This window comes from Otolemur garnettii, unplaced genomic scaffold, assembly GCF_000181295.1.
Source record: "Otolemur garnettii isolate 467f Iridium unplaced genomic scaffold, OtoGar3 scaffold00010, whole genome shotgun sequence".
Classification (NCBI taxonomy): domain Eukaryota; kingdom Metazoa; phylum Chordata; class Mammalia; order Primates; family Galagidae; genus Otolemur; species Otolemur garnettii.
Window position 1 is genome coordinate 19,484,900 of NW_003852405.1, and position 11,410 is coordinate 19,496,309.

General features: G+C 38.6%; 1 non-coding gene and 1 pseudogene across 2 annotated transcripts; both read left to right on the forward strand.

The window, feature by feature from the left end:
• The first annotated feature begins 5,464 nt into the window (after positions 1-5,464).
• On the forward strand, positions 5,465-5,605 carry LOC111723337. The gene has a single exon (XR_002771902.1). It is a non-coding gene; the product is annotated as a U4 spliceosomal RNA (small nuclear RNA).
• Positions 5,606-8,017: 2,412 nt separating this feature from the next.
• LOC100957190 lies at positions 8,018-9,218 on the forward strand (annotated as a pseudogene). Its single transcript, XR_153058.3, has one exon. The product of XR_153058.3 is annotated as a selenoprotein F pseudogene (transcript).
• The last annotated feature ends 2,192 nt before the right edge of the window (positions 9,219-11,410 follow it).

Sequence of the window (11,410 nt, forward strand, 5' to 3'; positions counted from 1 at the left end):
CTAAAGTTGTTATTAATAGATTTTTCTTTCAATTTTCATGCTAGAACAAAAATTGCTTTATACACCACTATTACAATCTTACAGTATTCTAAATATGGCTGTGAGAAGTACTAAAATGTACTCACAGTATTACTCAGGCAATGGGTAGGAATATGGAACAGGGATTCCTAGGGGGACCCTAACATGTGTTCTGCTGCTGAGATGGGTAGGGGGCAAAACCAGGCAGGACTGGGTCACTTATATGCTGTGGATGGGAAGGTAAATTAGGACAATTTCTATAGGAAACACTATGGAGATTCCTTGAAGAACTATAAGTAGATCTACCATTTGATCCAGCATGCAAGAGACTACCCAAAGGTAAAGAAATATCTATTTTAAAAAGATGCTTCAGGGCTGGGCATGGTGGCTCACACTTGTAATCCTAGCATTCTGGGAGGCTGAGTCAGGCAGATTGCTTGAGCTCAGGAGTTCAAGACAAGCCTGAGCAAGAGCAAGATCCCATCTCTAAAAATAGCATTGTGGCAGGTGCCTGTAATCCCAGCTACTTGGCTGAGACAGGAGGATTCCTTGAGCCCAAGAGTTTGAGGTTGCTGTGAGCTATGATGTCACAGCACTCCATCAATTGTGTCAAACTGAGACTCTGTCTCAAAATAAACAAATAAATAAATAATAAAAAATAAATAATATCTTGCTATTATGCATTTATCACACCATAATTCACAATTGCAAAAATATAGAATCAAACTTAGTACCCATCAACTAATGAGAGGATAAAGAAAATGTGGTATATGTATACTGTAGAGTACTACTTAGCCATGAAAAAGCATGAAATAATGTTATTTGCAGCGACTTGAATAGAATTAACTGGAGGCCATTATCCTAAGTGAAGTGACCCAGGAACAAAAAAATACTGCATGTTCTCACTTACAATTGGGACATAAGCAATGGATGTGCCTGGTCATATAGAGTGACAAATTGGACATTGAAGACTCAAAAGAAGGGGGTGGGGTGGGAAAAATTACCTATTGAGTACAATGTACACTATTCAAGTGACAAGTACATTAAAAGGATGGACTTCACCACTATGTAATTCATTCATATAACAACCATTTATGCCCCCTAAAGTGATTTAATTAAATTTTTGAAAAAGACTGTATCTCTGAATGTGGTTACATTTTCAGGTCCTGGGGTTAAGACTTCAAAATATGAATTATTGGGAGGGGGGAAGGGAGACAAAATTCAACCTGTAACAGATGGAATGAGAAACATGGATGTTTTGTCCCATATTAAATAATAAGTGGCAGAAGACAAGGATCATTCAACTAAGGTTTATTAAGCCAAGATTTTGAGAATGCACCTGAGAAAAACAGGAACTGCAAACAAGCTGCAGGTGAATTGGAACCTTTAGCATTTTAAAGGAATACAGAGAGAAAGAAAAAGGTTCAGGGTGGAGGGGGCAGGGGAAGAGGGATATGAGGGAAAATGTTATATTCCTGTGAGACCCAGAGCATCTACATTTTATATAAAATAAGGGGAATGTTAGAAGGGAAAAAAAAAAAAAGAGTGAAGGAAGCATCAGTTATGTGGGTAACTTGGTAGGTAAAATAATGCCTGATTCTGTCTTGTCTCCTGTTATGTGAAAAGACAAACTTGTAATTTATTACTAGTGTGGATTCCAAATAGGCTTTAGTTTTAGGTGCTAGACATAAGTCCAAGTTATATATCCTTCCTTATGGGAGGTTAGCAAGCAATTTCCTTTTTGCATCATCTGTGAAGTTAGTTCTTCACAGGTACCAGAAGGCCTCACCTTTCTGTTGCATAAGAAGTTGGATGGCCCTGAAACTTTGATTTTCTTTTTACATCCTTTCAGAAAATAAATTACCACATCCTTTGATTGGGAGCTGAGGAGACAGGAAGTGGGGTCTCCTAGACTCCTCCCAGAAAGGAGCTTTCATCAAATTGAACTGGGGGAAGGGGAGGCCATGTATTAAATGCCACAGACTCCTGCTGCTCTTGACTTAGAAGATTTTCTATAAGAAATGTTTTATTATCTGAAGTACTTGTATACTCTAAGAATAATTTCTAGAAGTTTTATTATTTTTAAATAATTTCCACCAGTTATGCCTACTTTTCTGTGAACTGCTAACACTATCACTCCAGTATATGGACCAACATAACTTTTTTTTTCAGAGACAGAGTCTCACCCTTGGTAGAGTGCTGTGGTGTCACAGCTCACAGCAAACTTCAGCTCTTGGGCCTAAATGATTTGCTTACCTTAGCCTCTCAAGTAGCTGGGACCAGGTGCCCACCACAATGCCCAGCTATTTTTTGGTTACAGTTTGGCTGGGGCTGGGTTCGAACTTGCCACCCTTGCTAATGGGGCCAGCACCCTACTTACTGAGCCACAGGAGCTGCCCAACATAACATATTTTTCCAAATTTTATAAAAACACATGACTAGGGTCCCTTCCAGGTAAAGAGAGTCCTTGAAATATAGTCTTCATTACCTGTACAATGAATTAACCTCCAACTAAGTGGGGCTTTGAGGTCGTATTTGCAAATATGGAATGTTGCTATGTGGGAAAAATCATATGGTAGGATGAAGGTGTATTTTCAACTGTAAGGAAAACTTTCTCGCAGAGAACTCAAGTTTGACACAAAGACAAGGGATGTATGCTGAGTTATGATATTAAAAGATCATTTCTAATGGATCAGTTTTATAGAAAATCTTTGAAAAGTACTGTGTATAATCTGGGCACAGCATATGCACCTGTAGTCCCAGCTACTCAGGATCACTGGAGTCCAGGATTTTGAGGTTCAGTGAGCTATAAGCAAACCTATGAATTGCCACAGCACTCCAGCCTGGGCAATACAGTGATACCTCATCAGTAAAGATAAGTAAAGAAATAACAAATAAACAAATAAAATTTTTGAAAAACTAATAACAAATTTTAAAAGACTACATGTAGGGCAGAGCCTGTAGCTCAAAAGAGTAGGACATCGGCCCCATGTGCCAGAGATGGCGGGTTCAAACCTGGACCCAGCCAAAAAAAAAAAAGACTACCTGTAGAAATAGTTTATAGATGATGTGAAATTCACCTCAATTGTGAAAATATCCAAGTTCTCAGGAAAAAAATATTGCCCAAGCATTCTTAATATCACCTACATAAAAATAAAACTGGCAAATGGACTTCAATACATTCCAGGATTAAATGATTCATCTTGGAAATGTTATGACAGAAATAGATATAGCAGTTAATGGGAACTTAGTAAAAGCTGTCTGAAAACATTGAAAAGAAATATTAACTAGTCCTCTTTCTCTCTCTATATATATATATGAACAAACACAAGTCAGGGAACCCTAGGAAAGTATATAAAAATAAAGCATTCTCAAAACTCTAATAATAGGCAGTGCCTGTACCTCAGTAGGTAGGGCTCCAGCCACATATACTGAGGCTGGCGGGTTACAACCTGGCCTGGGTCAGCTAAAACAATGACAACTGCTGCAAAAATAAATATAGAAATAAATAAAATAGCCAGGTGTGTGGTGGGTGCCTGCAGTCCCAGCTACGTGGGAGGCTGAGGCAAGAGAACCGCTTAAGCCCATGAATTTGAGGTTGCTGTGAGCTGTGATGGCACAGCACCCTACCAAAACCCTCTAATAATAGGTCTATAAAAGGTAGAAATATATATATGTATGCTGATAAAATTAATGAAAAGAGAACTGCATCTGAAATGCCAGACAGATACTATCTTGCACTTTCCTTCCCTCTCTGCTCCTCATCACAACATGCCCCTGAGCATGGAGGCCTTGCAGAAATGGGTTGTTAAACAAACATACCCTACGGAGACAAGAGGATTAGCCCAGAGTTATAGACCCTTGTAAAACCACATTTGCAACATCTGGTTCCCCTTGTAATTAGCCAACCTCCTATCCTATATATGTAACCTTGCAAAGTCTCACTTTTGCAAACTGCTTCACTTTAGGGATTCCAACCCTCTCCCCTGCCCCAACTGAAAGAAAGATATAAGAACTCCTTTCCTTTGTTATGCATCACCAAGATTTTTTGAGTGTGAACACTTCTCAGTCAGCTGGTCAATAAAAGACCTCATATCTAATTTGAACTCAGCGTGCTGGTATTTTCTCTATAATTCCACTTGCGTTGGGTACAACATATCCATATTATAAAATAAAGGGAATCAGAAAAAAGTTACTAACATACACCATCAAAATCTGCTGTACATCAAATAATTTTGACAGAAGTAAAGATGATATACTCTTTTAAAAAAGTTCAGTTAAATGATTTTTAAAAAGCTTAAAAATGATAAATATATCTAATAGTGAAAATTAGATTAAAAATTAATAAATTAAATTACTGAATAAAATTATTTTATAAGGTACAAGAAAAAAGCAACATATTTGTACTACGTACATAACGTTATTTTAATGTATGTATAACTGAATTAACACATTAAATGCTTTACATAGATATTGGATTATGTCTTCCTCATTTCCTAAAGGGCACAGGTTTCAAGTGGAATAAAATGTAGTGTGTGGCTCATATTCAGGGTCATTTCATATTTAGTCACATGTAATATTCATGATCTTGAACTCTATAACAAGTCATAGTCTAGGCTCTGGGGATATATCTATGAATACATGAAGCCTCTGTTCTCATAAACTTGAATTTCAGATAGTTATAAGGGAAATGAAAAAAAAGTGATATGATGGAATTTGACAAAAAGGTCATGGCAGACCTTTCTGAGAAGATGCCATTAGCCCATACCTGAAAGACCATAAAAAACCAACCTTGAGGCTCGGTGCCTGTGGCTCAAGTAGCTAAGGCGCCAGCCACATACACCTGAGCTGGTGGGTTTGAATCCAGCCCAGGCTGCCAAACAACGATTTTGGTTGGCTGCAACCAAAAAATAGCCGGGCTTTGTGGCAGGCGCCTGTAGTCCCAGCTACTTGGGAGGCGGAGGCAGAATTGCTTGAGCCCAGGAGTTGAAGGTTGCTGTGAGTTGTGATGCTATGGCACTCTACCCAGGGTGACAGCTTGAGGCTCTGTCTCAAAAAAAAAAAAAAAAAAAAAAAAAACCAACCTTGAGACTATATGGCTAAAAAAACTTCATATTTAGAATATTACTGTGTGGCGACTCCCTAAAGCAGGAAGAACCTGTAGATGTTCCAGCAACTGAAAAGCCGAGATAAATCATAATTTCCAAAGCAAATTAAAGTGATACCTTCCTAGAGATGTTTGAAAGAAAATGATGAGAAAAGGAAAGAGAGTTACATATCCTTACTACTCAAAATTTAGATCCCATCTTCTGGGTGTAGAGCAATACCAGAGTATAGTAGAATCAGTAAAGAACTTTCCAAATCTTTCTTCTCTTCCTTCTCCCTTCTTTCCTCACAGAAGCAATGAGGAGGGGGAGAGACAGCATAGAGTTTAAACAACAGTTCAAGTTTTGCACAGTGGCAGTATCATAGCCAATGAGGTTTATCCAAGGCATGATTATTGCCAATTGAAAACTTTTCCCAATACCCTGCCTTGATGACTTGCAATTCAGTCAGCATTGGCAATTTTTGACGGTCTCTATGGAGACTGAATAAAAAAAAAAAAGGCTTGGCACCTGTAGTACAGTGGTTACAGGTGCCAGCCACATACATCAAGGGTGGTGGGTTTGAACCCAGCCCCACCTGCTAAACAACCATGACATCTGCAAAAAAAAAATAGCTGGGCATTGTGGCAGGCACCTGTAGTCCCATCTACTCAGGAGGCTGAGGCAAGAGAATCGCCTAAGCCCAGGAGTTGGTTGCTGTGAGTTGTGATGCCATGGCCCTCTACCCAGGGAGACATAGTGAGACTCTTTCTCAAAAAAAAAAAAAGAAAAAAACAAGAGTTCAAGAATTTATAATTTGGGTGGTGCCTGTGGCTCAAGGAGTAGGGCGCCGGCCCTATACACTACGGGTGGCAGGTTCAAGCCCAGCCCTGACCAAAACCGCAAAGAAGAAAAAAAAAAAGAATTTATAATTTGCATCCCACATCTGTGACTATGTTGGAGACTAGTTCCAAACAACCCTGTGGGTATTTTTAGTGTTTGGCCGAGATCAGAGAATGAAAGAAAATGTAAATAAAGATTTAAAGTAGAAGTTTAAAAAGGCAGGCTCAGGAGTCAACTTCACTATAGCAAGGAACTGAAGACCTTTTGTTTGGGATTAACTTTGTTTTTATTATAGGTATTATTGTTAAATTAATAATTCAATGATTAAAAAGTAAGAGAAAAAGTGAAGTGAAAAATGGAAGTGGAGGCAGAGCCATGTGTCATCAATCTTGTTTAAACTGTTTAGTTGGGCTCCTTTTTAAGTAGTTTTAATAATTAATTTTTATTTTATTTATTATTTTTTAAATTTAGAGTATTAAATTTTAAAGTTTTAAGTATTAGATCAAGAAACGGTCTTAGGGCGGTGCCTGTGGCTCAGTGAGTAGGGTGCCGGCAACATATACTGAGGGTGGTGGATTTGAACCCAGCCCCTGCCAAACTGCAACAAAAAATAGCCAGGCATTGTGGTGGTTGACTGTAGTCCCAGCTACTCAAGAGGCTGAGGCAAGAGAATCGCCTAAGCCCAGGAGCTGGAGGTTGCTGTGAGCTGTGACACGACAGTACTCTATTGAGGGCAATAAAGTGAGACTCTGTTTCTAAAAAAAAGAGAGAATTTAGAAAAAGCTGTTTCCCTGGAACTCAGCATTTCACACTTTGAGGCACCTGAGTTCTCCTTGGCAATTAGTGGTTCCTTCCTCTATATTGTTAGTGAAGTGTCTGTTTAATTTCCCATTTTCCTATAACATCAGGAACGGGATGTGAGAGCAGTTACATGGTTTTTTAGAGGACATAAATAAACCTCTTGGTCCCCACAGGGGAGGTACATGTTTTAGTTATATTAGGAGTGTGTATGTATGTGGGGAGAGAGTAGTCCTTTTATTTATCTCCCCAAGTGGGCTTTGTTCTTATCTTACAGTAGTTGTAGTGAGAGAGGATACCTGGGAAGGGTAAGTTCTAATAAGAAGTCCTTCTTCTCAAGGAGACCCCAAGGATACAACGTGCAGGGTCCTCTCCATGGTGACTCTGCTCTTAGGAATTTACAGACTTAACTTCGTGGGACCTGGAAATTGCCACTTCTGTGAAATCCTGTGGTTTTACAGAAAGCTCATTCCAGCTAAAAATCTTTTTTTTTTTTTCTTGAGACAGAGTCTCACTATATTGCCCTTGGTAGAGTGCTGTGGCATCACAGCTCACAGCAATCTCAAACTCTTGGGCTTAAGCGAGTCTCTTGCCTCAGCCTCCCGAGTAGCTGGGACTACAGGTGCCCACCACAATTCCCAGCTATTTTTTGGTTGCACTTGTCATTGTTGTTATAGGCAGAAGGCCTATAAGTAAGCCTTTAAACAGTTCCATTTTGTGAGAGCAAGCTTGAAGTCTTTTGTGAGTTAGAATGTAGAAAGACCTGAATAATACTCACTATGTGGCTCAGGACCTTATCATGTAGAAATGATTTAGGACCGAGCCTCGGAGGGACTGGCCTGCAAACAGGTACCCATATATGTCAGGAATTTCCAGTCTACTCCCTAAGATGAATGGCTGCCTCCAGATAGTCTATTGAAGGTGAAGCATTCAATCAGCTTATTCTCCCAGAAGCTTGCTTTATGGTCTTATTTTCTTTTTAGGGTTTAAGAATAGTTATAGATAAAGTTAGTGGAATGGTTTTCCATCACGCAACAGTTGTTTAGCAGGCCTGGGCTGGGCTCGAACCTACCAGCCTTGGTATACGTGGCCAGTGCAATATTCATTGAGCTATGGGCACCGAAGCAGGAGGCAGGATGTTAAGCATTAAAATCTGTGAACTAATCCAGTAAACCCAAATGCATAAAAATGGTACCAATAAAATCTCTGTCATGAGTTTTATCCAGCAGAAAATTCTCTTTTAAGAATTTAGCTTCTGGAGAGACCTACAGAAGATGGGAACGATGGCAGTTGGGCAAGGCCTTAGGCTTGTTCCTGCGTTTGGGCTGCAGCTGCTATAGGCGACTGTGCTTCAAGCAGTGTCTGCTCTCAGGGCAGAGTTTTCATCTGAGGCATGCAGAGAGTTAGGCTTCTCTAGCAACTTGCTCTGCAGCTCTTGTGATATTCTTGGACAGTTCAACCTGCTGCTTCAGCTGGATCCTGATTGTAGAGGATGCTGTCAGGAGGAAGCACAATTTGAAACTAAAAAGCTGTATGCAGGAGCTATTCTTGAAGTCTGTGGATGAAAATTGGGAAGGTTCCATCAAGTCCGAGCTTTTGCCAGGAGTGATAAACCCAAACTATTCAGAGGACTAAAAATCAAGTAGTTGATTTGTTCAGACCCTGTGTTAAAGCTTTTGGACGATAATGGGAACATCGCTGAAGAGCTGAGCATCCTCAACAGACAGCGTGGAAGAGTTCCTGAGTGAGAAGTTGGAGTGCTTATAAATCTTGCTTAAATTTGACCTTTTTGTTACCTTATCAAATGAAATATTACAGAACCTAGGAAATAATTTAGTTTTGCTTGCTTCCATCGATCAACCTTTTACTGCGAGGCATTAAACATCTAATTAGATCTTGAAGTGGCAGCACGGCCCATGATATCTAAGGAGTTGGCAAGCTTAGCAAAACCCATCTTTTATAAATTTCCATCTTCCTGCATTTGTTGATACCACTAACAAAATGCTTTGTAACAGACTGTGGTTAATTATGCAAATGATAGTTTCTGATAATTGGTCCAGTTTTACAAATAACAGATTTTTAAATTAGGGAGGTTAATAAGACAGATGATTACTATGCTTCATGTGCTGTGTGCTCTTTGAAAGTCATAACAGAAAACTACAAAGCAAATAAGATATACCGAGCCTCAACAGATCCCCTGCTGCTCAGAGTTGCTCAGATTTTTCTATTACCCAGCCTTCATTTTAATAGAAATTTTGTTTATAGTTAATAATGAATGCACTGCCTGAAAACTCTGTAGCTTCATTATTGTGAAACATTCACAAAAATTTGCATTAATGAAGACTACACAGAAAACCTTTCAGAGGATTTGTGTGGATCTGATATTTGGCAAATTTTTGAGTTTTATATTCTTACAGAAATCTTCATTTTAAAATCATCATTTGTAAGACCAAAATATAAATAAAAAGTTCCAAACATCAAAAAAAAAAAAAAAAAGAATTTAGCTTCTGAAGCCTTGAGAATATGTATTCCACAAATAACTCTGTCTTCTACTAACTCTGTGGTTTTACCAAGTTATCTTAATTATTTTTTAGCCTAATCTGATATGTAAAATGGGTAGAATTGATCTTTATCTACATTATAATATTGTCTGAGCATTTGATAATAAGTAATGTAAACTTTCAGGTACATTATAATGGTCCAATTCTGATTTTGTGCAACAAGTAAAAGGATTCCTATCCTTCTCCTTTAGCTGCCCCAAAGCAATTATTATTGCTTATGTATAAGCCGATTATGCTTTGCATAAAGGCACATCTTTAAGAGCTTGAAATGTCCCCCAACCTGAATGGTTTATTTTGCAATTATCTACCACTGGTCTTACTAGGACCCAAGGAGCAATGAATCAGTTCAAAACAAAAATACTAATTAGAAACTGTTCAAAGTCTATATCCTACCAATAACGTCTTTAGATCAGTTCTTCTCATCTCTAATTAAATGAACCCACTTTTATCAGTACTCATCTAGAAAGGGCCATGACAATGAAATATACTCCCAGCTCAAATGTGTTGACTTCCAGGGAGACAACCAGAACGACTCCTGGATCTTTGCCCTGGCCATCCTCCTGAGCAGCAGCTTTGTATACAGCAATATAGGAATCAATAGTCTCAAATAATACCTAATGTTTGTTTGTTTGTTTGTTTTGTTTGTTTGGGATTCATCGAGGGTACAAAGAATTAGGTTACATTGATCACAGTTGTTAGATAAAGTCCTTCTTATAATTGTGTCCCGCCTCAAGCGGTGTGTCATACATCATAACCTCCTTCCTCCTCTCTCCTCCCCTCTCTCTGCTCACTCATTCTGCTGTCCCCCACCTTGTATTAGCTCATCTACTGCCTTCATATTAGAATTGAGTACATTGGATTCTTGCATCTCCATTCTTGTGATGCTTTACTAAAAAGAATGTGTTCCAACCTAATCCAGGTTAATACAAGATGTAAAGTCTCTTAATGTTTTTATTAGTCAAATATCTGGCTGGGGGAAAAAGTCATAAAGGTCAATGAAAAGAAGCTCTTTCCTTAATATTTTCCAAGTAACCTGGACTTGCACTACTCGGTACCCATAGAGACATACATGGCTATAAAATTTAAATGTTAATTAATTAAAATCAAACAAAATTGAAAATTCAAATCATAAGACTGTATTTTGAGGGGTCATTAACTACCTAAGGCTAGTGGCTATCATAATGGGAAGCTCAGACATAACATTTCATTCACTGTGGAAATTTCTGTTGGATAATTCTGAGTAAACTAAATGAAATGAAGGACTCCATGTGATCAGGTTCGTATTGTTTTTCTAGCAACACTGACTCAATGCATACCATGGACTGAGATTTAGAGGACTAATGACATAGACAAAAACAAAAGGGGAATCGTTTCTGTCCTTCAGGTCATAGGACTTAAGTAGATGCAAACATTCTCAAAAAAAAAAATTCTCAGTCTTTGATATGAATACATATGACTTGCGGCCTTTGCCATATGGAAGGTTTTGTTTGATAGGTCTGAAGCAAGTCCTGAGAGTCTGCATTAGTGTTAGGCTTCCACTTGATGCTAATTCCACTTATCAAGCAAATGGCTATTAATAGATGGAGTCAAACTTATATATAAGGGAGACTTTTCTTATTCTACCTATAGCCAACATCATGATGCTGATCTATGTCCATGCCATCAGCAGTGGGGATCTGTCCTGAATGGAGAATGCAGCCCTGGCCTTGGCCCATATACAGAACTTTGCTGTAGTATAAAAGGTCATTGCCCACTATGACCGGCAGATGAGCCAGAAGGTACAGCTGCCCACATAAACCCTCCAAGAGCTGCTGGACCTGCACAGGGCCAGTGAGAGGGAGGCCATTGAAATCTTCATCAGGAGTTCCTTTAAGATGTAGACCATCTATTTCAGAAGGAATGAATGCTAATTTTTCTCCCAAGTTTATTTGGATTTAGATTTAGATTTTGGAAAACAAAGTACTAAAAAGAAATAAAATGAGCATTTATGTTGAGAGAGGCAATTGTTACAAGACTTTAAAGTGGTGACAGCTATCTATTGGCAATCATGATAATCAGAAGTAACAATTATATTACTATGGACAGAAAGTTTTGAGATATTTTTTT